The sequence below is a fragment of the Eptesicus fuscus genome, chromosome 9, assembly GCF_027574615.1.
Source record: "Eptesicus fuscus isolate TK198812 chromosome 9, DD_ASM_mEF_20220401, whole genome shotgun sequence".
Lineage (NCBI taxonomy): Eukaryota > Metazoa > Chordata > Mammalia > Chiroptera > Vespertilionidae > Eptesicus > Eptesicus fuscus.
In genome coordinates, this window is record NC_072481.1 from 79,203,309 (window position 1) to 79,216,252 (window position 12,944).

At 39.2% G+C, this 12,944-nt stretch overlaps 1 non-coding gene across 1 annotated transcript; it reads left to right on the top strand.

The window, feature by feature from the left end:
- Positions 1-12,528: 12,528 nt before the first annotated feature.
- LOC114233213 (U6 spliceosomal RNA) lies at positions 12,529-12,635 on the top strand. Its single transcript, XR_003619356.1, has one exon. It is a non-coding gene; the product is annotated as a U6 spliceosomal RNA (small nuclear RNA).
- The last annotated feature ends 309 nt before the right edge of the window (positions 12,636-12,944 follow it).

Sequence of the window (12,944 nt, forward strand, 5' to 3'; positions counted from 1 at the left end):
TCGAACCTGGGACCTTTCAGTCCCCAAGCCGATGCTCTATCCACTGAGCCAAACCGGTTTCGGCTCCCTTCATTTTCTTAAACATAGTGATTCATCCTATTTTAGCCTGTGCTCTTCCTTTAAACTGTGGATCAGGGCCCACTTTACCAACAAAAGGACCCATTGATGTATGATTTCCTTAAATAATGACTTTTTGCCTCCTTTAAGGTGAATTCTGGTTGATATGCTTTTGTTTTTAACTTGCTACGATGGCAATTTTGCAAGGCAGCTCTCTGGAAGATAAGGATGTTCCATAGGGTCCTAACTTAAAAGACCTAGAAGAATTCTTGAAGATTTCTCAAATGCCTGTCTCTCATCTTACAAATAAGAAAACTGAGGGTCAGGCTTGCTCAAAGGTGTGAATTAAATGGTGGAGGGACTCTGCCACTCGAGTGCTTTTCCCCCTGATGGTGGGTACATTATGATGAAGGTAGAAGAGGGGAAAACAAGGCATTCATTATAGCAGGTGTGGTTAGGAATGACATAGGGTGGCAAAGGTACTCACTCGTCATGAAGGTGTGCATAGTAAATGCAGCTTCTTTATTTTCTGGTAGGTGAAAGCCACCTACCTACCCCCACTGGATAATAGAAACAATCTAACCTTTCAAATAACAGTATTTCAGTCTCTTTCGGTTTAGTTTCACTGCATTTTAAGCACTGTCCATTCAAATGTCAACCCCTATTGGTATTTGCAGGTAAACATTCAGCCTTCTTATGGGAGGCATATCAGGTGCTCAGAGCAGAAGAGAAGGGTCCTCTGGACTATTGTTGGACCTCTTCTGGAACGTGGTAAAACTGGGCTACTGCACACACTGGTGACCACAAGGATGCAACCGGTCCAGTCTGGCCTTTTGAGGGTGATGTGCTGGCACCAGCTCTTAGAGCACGTGACCCTTGGCTGAAATCTTCAGCCATAATGTCCTCATTGTCCCAACCTAGGCTACTGGGGCCTTGGAGACATCCAGATAATATGGGGAAGACCAAGGACCTTAGACTAGGAGATGTTTACCTGAGGCAGAGTGGTTTATGTTGATACTTGAAAAGAATGCTATTGCTGGATAGAGTGTTCTATAAATTCCAATTAAATCTTTTTGGTTGGCGGTATTGTTGAGTTCTTCCATACCCTTGCTGATTTTCTGCCTTGTTGTTCTATCAGTTGTTGAGAGAGGGGTTTGAAGTCCCCATGTGTAATTGTGGATACATCTATTCCTCTTTTCATTTATATCCATTTTTGCTTCACATATTTTTCAGCTCCATTGTTTGGTACATAGACGTTTAGAATTGCTATATAATGTCTCTCTGTGTCTCGAGTGGGTTTCTTTGTTCTGAAGTCTACATTATCTGATGTTAATGGAGCCACTTCTGTATTCTTTTGATTAACGTTTCCATGACATACCTTTTTCACTCATTTTACTTTCAACCTGCCTATAGCTATATTTGAAGTGAGTTTCCTATAGACAGCATGTAGTCAGGCCGTGTTTTTTAATCCTCTCTTTCAGTTTCTATTGAGACTATTTGCATTAATGTAATAATTGATGTATTATTGATGTATTCAAACTTAAGTCTATCATTTTATTATTTGTTTTCTATCTGTTCTCTTTATTTCCTTTATTCTTTGCTCTGCCTTACTGATGGTTAACATTCTTTCAGAATTTCATTTTGATTTATTTATAGTGGATTTGAATATACCTCTGTACAGCTTTTTCAGTGGTTCTAGGTTTTATGCTATACTTACATAACTTATCACTGTCTATTAGTGCCATCATTTTCTCAGTTCAAGTAAAGTGTAAAAACGTTACCTCTTTTTACATCCCTTTACTCTCCTCATTTAAAAATATAATTGTATAACTCCCTCTATACATTTTTGGAATCATATCAGACAATGTTATAATTTTTGCTTCCCCAATTAAGCATAATTTAGAAAATGCAAGAAAAAAGGGAAGTCTATTATAGTTTCCCATATTTCTGCTTATTGGGCTATTCTGTACTTCCTAATGTTTGGAGAACTTCCTTTAGCCATTCTTCAAGGTTGGTCTGCTGGTGGCAAATTCTCTCAGTTCTCCTTCATCTGAGAATATCTTTTTAAAAAAATATATGAGAATATATTTTTAAAAATATATTTTTTATTGATTTCAGAGAGGAAGGGAGAGGGAGAGAGAGATGGAAACATCAATGATGAGAGAGATCAGCTGCCTCCTGCATGGCCCTTATCAGTGATCGAGTCCGCAACCCAGACATGTGCCCTGAATGCCCTGATCGGGAATCAAACTGTAACCTCCTGGTTCATAGGTCAATGCTCAACCACTGAGCCATGCCAGCTGGACCAGCTGAGAGTATCTTTATATCACTTTTATGCCCTAAGGAGTTCGGGTTGATAATTTGTTCCTTTCAGCACTTAAAACGAGGTTGTGCTATATGACTTCTTCTTCTTCTTTTTTTTTTTTTTTTTGGTGTATTTTTAAAAATTTCTTTATTGATTAAGGTATTACATATGTGTCCTTATCCCCCCCATTCTGATGAGAAATCCATTGACATTCAAATTGTCTTTCCCCTATAGGTAAGGTGTTGTTTCTCTTTTGCTGATTTTAAGAACTTTAATAGTCTTTATTTTTCAGAAGTTTGACTATCATGTGTCATGAGGTGAATTTCTTTGGGTTTATCCAGTTTGAGGTTTGCTTAGATTCTGCAATCTATAGATTTATGTCTTTTGTCAAATTTGGGAATTGTTTAGCTCTTTTTTCAGTCCTGTACTCCTTTCTTTCTTTTCTTTCTTTCTTTCTTTCTTTCTTTCTTTCTTTCTTTCTTTCTTTCTTTCTTTTCTTTCTATTTTTCATTATTTATTTATTTTTAATTTAAAAAATCTTTATTATTGAAAGTATTACATATGTCCCTCTTTTTCCCCCATTGACCCCTTCTAGCCCACCCCCCACTTCACCCCAGGCCTTCACTACCCTATTGTCAGTGTCCATTGGTTATACATATATGCATACAAGGTTTTTGGTTGCTATACTCTTTATCGTCTCCTCTCCTTCCAGAGACATTCTCATGACATGAATGCTAGACCTTTTGTTATAGTCCCACAGATCCCTGAGGCTCTGTCTTTGTTTTTGTTTTCTAGTGTGTTTTCTCTCTACTGTTTAGATTGGTAATTTCTATTCTATCTTCCAGTTTACTGATTCTTTCCTCTCTACTGTTCAGCTCATCTGTCATGCCTTTGTTGTTGTTGTTGTTTATTCAATTATTGTATCCTTCTTTCCTAAAATTTCCATTTGTTTCTTCCCATATCTTCTTTTTCTTTGCTGAGATTTTCATTTTTTTCCAATTTTTAAATGTTTTTTAATTGTTCAATGAAGAATTTTTATCATGCTTTAAAATCTCCATCAAATAACCCTCAACATATCTGTCACCTAGCTATTGCCATCTCTTGACTATCTCCTTTCATTTCTTTTGAGATCTTCCTGGTCCTTGGTATGATGGTACAATGGATTGAGTATTGTCCTCCATAAATTCATGTTCACCTGGAACCTCAAAATGTAACCTTAATTGGAAATATGTTTTGCATATGTAATTAGTTAAAATGAGGTCATAGATAGATATAAGGAAGACAGTCATAAGAAGACACAGGCAGAGATTAGAGTGTCCCACCTACAAGGAATGGCAGGGGCCACAAGAAGCTAAGAAGAGGCAAAGAAGAATTTTTCTCTAGAGACTTCAGAGGAAGTGTGGCTCTGCTGACACCATGACTTCTGGCTTCTGGCCTCTAGAACTGCGAGTGGATCAATTTCTGGTATTTAAGCCACCAAATTTGTGGTACTTTGTTATGGCAGCCCTAGGAAACTAATGTAGATGGTCTGACAAGCAAATTTTAAAACTGAAACCTGGACATTTTGGGTATGTTATGAGATTTTGGATCTTTTTATAACCTTCTGTTTGAGCTGACTTCCTCTGATACTACTCTTACAGGGGACAGGTTAGAAATACTGCCTCATTAGTGCCAGGTAAGGATATCAGTCCAGGTTCTCAGTTGGCCTCCACTGACAATCAAGGAAGGATACTCTTCATTACTGCTAGGCCTCCTCTGACACCACCCCAGCGGGGAGAGGGGAAGGATGCTAGTTACTTCAGGGTAAGAATATTAGTATTAGCCTATGCTCCATATATAACCTCCACTGATACCACGGAAGGTGAGGGGGATCTGGAGGAGAAGCAAAAATGAAAGTTAGGATGCCTCGTTGCAACCTGGTGAGTGTGGGGGAGTCTAGGCCTCCCATCAGTCTTCACTGGTAGAGTTGAGACCACAGGTTTTCTGTGGTTTTGACTCTAGAAAAGTTGCTACTGTCTAAAACTTTTTTTCCTTGCTAGACTGTCTTGTTCCAGGTCTTCTGACTGGAGAGAGCAGTTTTTGTTGGGGCTTTTTTTTTTGTCTCTGCCCATTGTTGTTTCTGGGTTTCCAGCTTCTTCCACTCTGGATCTGCAATATATGAGACAAAAAGAAAACCCAGGAAAATCTCTATCACGTCATTTCTCCAATCTCAAGACCCCTAATTTGTCTGCTTTCTTTGTTTCACCTTTCAGTCTTCTTACATTGGTTTTACATATAACATCCAGGTTTTTTAGCTGTACTCAGCAAAAAGAGCATGGAAAACTATATCTAGTGCATCTTTCCAGAGATGGAAATTCTCTAAAGACTGAATTTGTTAATTCCTGAGCTCCTCGGCTGCAATGCCTTTACTTTCACACTTTTTTAGCCACCCTCCACTAAGGCCCACTCTTAAATTCAAACATCCCTCAATTCTTGACCTCATCTTTTTGCTTCTCATTTCCTATTTCATACTCAATACACCTATTTTTCTGCCTCATTAAGGCATCTGACCTCTTGACTTTGCTACTTTCTTTTAATCTATGACTCTGTTTCCACATTCAATTCCATTCTTATCTAAGTAGACCTCATGGTCTATCACTTCAACCACCTTTTTTGCCACAATCTCTAATTTCTTCCCAATTGTCCTTCATTCTCATCCACTGGCAAAATCCAGACTTTGTAATGACCTAGTTATCTGCCCTCTTCTACATTTATGCAGTTGAGTATGAAGGAGAAAAATTGCACAGTGGAGGGTGAACCAAAATTCTATGGTGTACAATTTCCAATTATCCCCATGTTGCTGGCCATTCCTACTGTGTTTATGATGGTCAGTTCTCTCTCTCTCTCTCTCTCTCTCTCTCTCTCTCTCTCTCTCTCTCTTTCCTCACAGCAATTACTGAAGCCAACTCCTCACATCTGAAGCGCTTTTTTTCACATCTCCCCACCTACTTCACTCTCATCTGCTACTTTATGGAGAAAACAAAAGCCATCAGGTGCGACTGACTCTACACCTGCAATCTTGCACACATCTGTACTTGACTTTCATGATCAGCTATGAAGTCCCCCCACTAAAGCCAGTTTGAGCTATGTAGCCCACTGCGGCCTGCACACTCAGTCACCTTACTCATCAATTATTGCCTTTCTTCTAGTTTTCTGAAGAGCATCCCTCCTAAAAATCATTACAAAATCCATCCTGCTTACCTTCGCATTCCTTTTTCACCTCTAGTTTTCTTGGTTCTGAAGTCTACATTATCTGATGTTAAGAGAGCCACCTTCCCTCCCCACTTCAAAGCTAGGATTTGTAAATGTGCTTTCTACACTTCCTGACATCCTATTCCCTCTTCAAACAGTCTCATTTTTGCCCTCACAATGTTTAAACAATTCTTGCTAAGATCTCCAAAGGCATTTATTGCTGAAGACAGCAGATACCTTTTAACCTTACCTTACTTGACATCTTTATAGTTTTTGCACAATTGAACAATATCTTCTTTTGGGGGAAAAACAAAACTCCCTTCTCTTCTGCTTTCTCTTAACCTTTCTGGCTTCTCTCTTTGGTCTCCTTCTCTGTCAGCATTCCCTGTTTTAGTCTTACTTCTCTATTTACACACCTGGACACTCATCCAAACCTTGACTCCTCACTCCCCTTATTCCCTACACTAAATATATCACTACATCTTTCATTCCATTACCATTGTGTGTTGGTCAGCTCAAGCGGCCATAACAAAAATACCACAGACTGGGTGGCTTAAACTCGTTTATTTTCTCACAGTTCTGCAGGCTGGAAGTCCAAAATCAGGGTGTCAGCACAGTCATTTTCTGGTAAGGACTCTCTTGCAGGCTTGCAGACAACTGCCTTCTTATTGTGTCCTCACATGCTACAGAGAGAGTGCATGCTCTCTGGTGTCTCTTCTTACAATGGCACTAATCCTATCATGAGGCCCCATCACCAAATATCATCACATTGGCTCTTAGAACTTTAATGTTTGAATTGGTGTTTGTATGGGGGGCGGAGGGGAGTATAAAATGCTCTGTAAGCACATTGCTCTGAAATTCTTTCACCTTGCCCATCTCTACTGACATTTTTTCTTACCTGGATTATTTCAATAGTTTCCAAACTGACCTCTTTGCCTACATTATCCCTCTCAAAGCCATTCCCCATGCTGTACTAGACCAACATATCTGAGGCATAAATCAGGCTTCACCACTTCCTTGCAAGAGATACTTCAGTAGTTTCTGATAGACTTTCTGTGAAATCTACACACTTTATTTTTTAAAATATGTTTTTATTGATTTCAGAGAGAGGAAGGGAGAGGGAGTGAGAGAGAATCATTGATTGGATACCTTTTGCACAAACCCTACTGTGGATTGAGTTCGCAACCCGGGCATGTGCCCTAACCAGGAATTGAACCATGACCTCTGGTTCATGGGTTGATGCTCAACCACTGAGCCACACCAGCTGGGCTACACATTTTAAATAGCACCGAAATCCCTCCATATTTGTGCTCCTGCTTATCTCTTCAGTTTAATCTCTTCCCTCTCCCCTTGCACTCGGTGATACTTCCACAGTGCAGTAGGTAGGGTTCGATGAACACACTCTGCTTATTTAATTTTCCTCATTCTCAGAACTCAACTGAGATGTCACCTCTTCGAACAAGTCCTCTATGACCCTTAGGCTGAATTGGGTGCTTTTCCTAAATGTCTCCACAGCTCACTGTGTTTACTTCTATCAGAGCACTCAGCAGACTTTGTCAGAGTTGTTTTTCATTTGTCTGTCTCCCCCTTTGGCTACAAGCTCCTTGCAGGCAGCCACTGGTTCTTTACTCCTCTCTCTGTCCCAAGTCTATGGTGCCGTTTTTAGCACAAGTAAATACTTCATGTTTGTTTATTAAGTAGAAGACGATTTCACTGTCCAACTTCTCTTTTTATTGATGAGAAAAGTAATAAAGAGAGTATAAGCTATCACTCAAATAAAGCCAAGCTAGCAAGAAGCCCAGAAAACAAAGAATGTCACCATCAATAAGTCAACTCAACATTTTCAGGCCTAGCACTGATACTAATGAAAAAGATAAGCACAATCATATTATTTCAGTTCTTTGGACATTCATCTGTAAAATGAAGGGTTTGGACTAGATCACCACCTGTTTTCTTCTGATGCTAAGGTTCTATAATTCCATGTAAGGACACCATTAACTGTCTGGTCAGAATTTTTTAGAAATCACAAACCTGGGATATTTCTTGCTCTACTAAAAAGGAATTTGGGGATAGTCTGCATTTATAAAGAGCGTAGGCAATCAGAGTTTCTCTTCACTGTCCATTCATTTCTTTATTAAGTTAACATTTATTAAGCAACCAATGTCTACCAAGCATGTAAAGCTTTTCAGTTTAGACATTTCATAAGGGCTGACAAACAATAAATAAAAAAGAACAAAATTCTCTATGAGGACAATTTGATGTAATTTTCAAAGTCCAGACAGAAACAGCAACTTTATAGGGGAAAACTATACAGAAGGTACTAAGAAGTGCCCTATTCAATTGCATTTAGAAATGGTTATGTAACTGTTACATAGAATAAGCATGACTCATAGGATGCAATCAATCATAAAGCAACACTTTGAATTTATTCCACAGAATTAACACTTTCTCTGTTCTTGGGTGAAATGTAGAACACATTTTTCTTCTTCTTATAACTTCCAGGTAATATATTCTTTGGTCAATAATTAGCATGTTTAGACTCATGACATGGTAAAAACATCAACCATTAGGCTTCTCCCCTCCCCAGCTCGGTTTCCACAAACACTTATAGTTAGTTAGGAGAGCAGCCTGTGGTCGCTCTCTTTTCCCTATCACCGCCCTTTCAGCTTTCACACCTCTCACCTCTCAGGTTGGAGTCCTGAGAGAAAGATGAAAGGGGAGCAGGAAAGTTCTTTCCTGTCTAATAGCCTTGTGAAGATCTAGTATCAGAGTTCTCTGGCTTTGACAGGTATTCAGAGTTGCCTCTCTTGGTGGTGGTGTTTGAGTTCTTTGGAGACACCACAGGGTAGGATGTCTCTCACCTACATTTCCCTATAGACAGAGTGCATCTTAATCTGGTTGAGCACTTACTCTTCCTCAGACCTCAGGAACCTGGTACCAACTCCAGCCTTTTTGTTCATCTGGTCACCCATCCAGATGACCCTCTTAGGAAACAAGTTAACGCATGCCTGCTTTCACTTGTGGGTGGCCCATGTCTAATCCAAGAGGACCATTCACACTTTCTTTGGCCCTGATAACCTTAGGAAGGGGTGGAGACACGTGGCACACAGACTTTGTGAAAAACAACCCTCACCTTGCCTCTCTAATGTTCATTTTTAATGTACTTTTAATTGATAGGTTGGAAAGCCATGTAATGAGATTTTGACAACCTCTTCTGCAAATTTTGCAAAGTGAGGATCTCATACCTCACTATGTCTAAATGCTTTGGCTGAATCTTTCTTTTTTTTTTTTATATAGTTATACCTGCCCTATGATGGTAGAATGACCAATTTCTGATTACATCTTTGGCTTATACTTGCCATGTCACTGTAACAAGTAACCTTTTCTTTTTCTAGTTTTCTCATCTAAGGGCAAGTTAATAACAAGTTTTTGTATAATTTTAAAAAGTACTTCTTTTCATAAACTATAGATTGGGCATTGCATTCATGTCCTAGGGCTGCTATAACAAAATACCACAAACTGGGTGGATTAAACAATAGGCATTTATATGTCATAGCTCTGGAGGCTAGAAGTTCAAAATCAAAGTGTCAGCAGGACCACACCCCTCTAAAGATTCTGAGATAGAATCTATTCTGTCTCTCTCCAGCTTCTGGTGGTTACTGACAACCCTTGGCATTCCTTGGCTTATACCTGCATCACTTCGATTTTTGTCTGTGTTTTCACAGGTTAATTTCCCTGTGTGTGTTTATGGTCTTCTTATAGGTACTAATCCAGTATGACATCATCTTAACTTGATTACTTCTGAAAAGACCCTATTTCCAAATAAGGCAATATTCTCAAGAGCTGGGTAGACATGGATGTGGCAGGATACACTGTTACAATCCAGTGCAGGTACTGCAAATCTTTCTGTAGGAAGGTTCAGTATCAGTGCAAATATGATGTTATATTTTCCCCCAAATAATGTTTTTAAAATATAGAGAGATGGTATTAATTTTGGAAAGGCTTATGGAAATAGGAACCCCTGGGTTTCAGTGAAGTGCACTGCAATATTCGTAGAGTAAGATGACAAAAGAGGCATACAAACAGCTTAATAAGCATGGGTATGTATCGTATGAGAGAATCAAAGAAAGCTAATAATAGCTACCCCAGAGATGAGGGAGCGGATGCTTTTCCACAGCTGAATCCTCAGCGGGATGATGCAGTCTTTGTTGACTTTGCCATGTGACTGATGAAAACAAAAGAGATACAAGGAAGACAAATGACATAATTTTGAGTGGTTTGACTATAACTACACACACTAAAGTTATAATAGCACTAGTAGTGATGTGTTGCTGTATGTAATTATCTATTTTTGAGCTTCTGCAACATTTCAGAAAATTTTCCTGGGAGTATTCTCCCCCTCTACCGGGTTTCCCTTTTTCCAAAAATTCAAATGGTGGCTTCTTGGAACCTTATGCAAATAATGACATAACAGCAGGCATAAAACTGAAAGCAGCTAAAGGAGAACCTTCATGATATTCATCAAAATTGAATATTTTATATAAACATCTAATACAGTTTCTTTATGAATTATCAACTAAAGTCTATCGTGAGAAAATGTAGAATTTAGAAAGGTGATATGAACAGTTAATAGTTGCATATGTTCGATTACCTATCCATTTACTCTTTCTAGTCTCAAATAACTTCTTCCTAGAATCTTTGATTTTGCTTGGCCAAGCATTCCTTTTAGAAATTCATATATTTATCTATCCCTGCTAATTCAATGGGCTTGCCATGCAACTTTAGAAACGTGGAGGGACTTCATTAAATAGCATGCATTTCTTCAAAATGATTGCTGACATTTTTTTATTACTACTTTTACCTCTATTTTACATGTAACTTCTTTTCTGAATGTGGCAAACAACATGTGCCTTCCTTTGCATGTGCAAATGGAGTCAGTGGATACTGATCCATTCTTTCTGTGCAATTTATGCCAAATTTAAATCTTCCTTTAGATAATTGTTTTCTTTATGTGTTACCATGTCTTTATTGCAATTTGTATTATATTTCCTTTTGTAAAGACATTTGGATTCTTGTAAAAGTGTTATGTATATAAATAATGAAACAACACCCACGCCATTATTTAGCTACTCTGGGTGCTGCCACACTGCTTGCTTGCTTTCTTTCTTTCTTTCTTTCTTTCTTTCTTTCTTTTTTTTTCCTCCTCTTTTTTTTTTAATCCCCATAAGAATAGCTCTTAGGAATAGAAATGATGCAATGATCTTAAAGATACAGTCAGTGCTTACTATTAACTAATGAAGAGTAATGTTTATTTCAAAATGGGCCTCTATAATTGATTGCTTTGAACTTTATGTCATTTTGTGCTGGCTTAAAACACAGTAGTAGCAGGTGTGGTACCCTTTGTATAATGTTCCACCATAAACTGAGCATAGCAGGAGGTATAATACCATCAGTTCAAGTAAAATGGTTGTATGGTATCCTGAGAAATTATTGAGCTTCTATATGGATTGGCTTGTTTTTATAAAATAAATCAAGCAACAAAAAATATTTTTTTCTACCTTAGAAAAAGGGCCAAAAATACAAGATATGCAAAACCACTAACATGTTTGTTCTCAATAGTCTTCTACAACTTTTAGAATTCTGTTTACATAAAGGGCTCCAAGGGCAGTGTTTGGAATTTCAAGGCCCACACTGAAGTGGACCCAAGAAGTCCTGGAGTCATAGATGCTGAGAGAGAGAAGGGTCTGAGGTCTGCTTCCCTCCATCTCTGCTGGCCTCCTCCTCTTTTATAGGAGGCATTTGGGTACAGGACAGGCTGGGACCACATCAGAACAGATTATGGAAAAGAGAGGAAACAAAGATCCTGAGGGTACAGAGCCTACGTTCAGAGCTGGCCCATCCCCAGGAGGCAGCCAGGCAGGCCAGCGGGCAGTGGTCAAAGGGCATGACTAGCCCCAATTGGGCCAGGCTATTTGGATATCTGAGTTCTGGAAGAAGTCCAGATGACAATACTCAAAATCAGGCATGGTTCCAGGTGATCCGTTCAGTCACAGCAGGCCCCGCCAGAAGCTGCGAAGGGAGGAGGAAATCATATTGTACTTCCCAAGGGAAGGGGGCAGCAAGAGTTTGGCAGAGCATCCGGATGAGCTGAGGAAGCTGGAGTTCATGCAAGGATCCAACCCTTGCAGAGAACTGAAGTGCCCAGCAGAGAAACTGAGGCCAACTGGAGTTGCAAGACTTTGGCCAAAGTGGTAAGAGAACACAGAGACTCAGCTTCCAGGAGGAACCAGATTTCCAGGTCTCTAGGCAACCAAACCAGTTTCATCTATTAATAGGTCTAAGGCTGATGACAGGATCAGGACTGGCTCAGACTGATTGGGAACAACTAAAAGCTTCAGGAACTTTAATATGCATAAGAATTACCCAGGGAGCTGGTTACAATGCAGATTCTGATTTGGTAGGCTTGAGTTGGGGCCAGGATCTGAATTTCTAAGAAGCTCCTAAGCCATGCTGCTGGTTTTCTAGAGAATCCAAATATACTGTCATTCCCTTTTCTCCTCCCCACTGCTCTCTCTCCACCCATTTCACCTGCCCAAGCAGCACATCCTTCCTGCCCTGCCCTCCTCATCAAAGGTCTTACCACCTTCTCCTCTTTCCCTTTTCCTCTTCCTATCTTCCCAAACCCTTTGACCTCCTGCATTTCTTCAGTCAAGACCACCAACAGAAAAAGAACTTCTGTTCAGATAACAGAAGGGGCAAGATAGGAAAAGCCAGACCATTTCCCCCACTGTCAGTTACACAGCTAAATCCTTGTATGTTTGATAGATACAATTAGTCCAGATTAATGTCTTTTTCAGTTTCTGTCTCATAAAGAGCATAAAGAACATGTGACCTCTTACGTTTCCTTCCTGGTAGACTACAACAGTAAGAACTGAGTGCTTGCTTCAGCAGCACATACACTAAAATCAGAACAACATGGAGAAGATTATCACAGCCCCTGCACGTAGATGACACACAAACTGCTGAAGCATTCCATATTTTAAAGACATTAAAATAGGCATAAATTAATGGCAAAATAGATTGTGTTGATGAAAGAGAAGAACTAATATAGTAAAACTTTAGATTTTATTTGAATTAATCTACAATAATCCATGCAAATCCAATAAAAATCCCAACAGAGTTTTAGTGAAACCTAATTCTAAAATTGAATAAAAGAGCAAATGGCCAAGAACAGCTAAGAAAATTTTAGAGATAAAGAATAGAGTGGAAGAAAGCAAAAGAATGGTGCGGGAAGGGAGTTTCCATTCTACAAGAACTCAAGGCATAATATGTAGTTGGAGTTATTAAAATA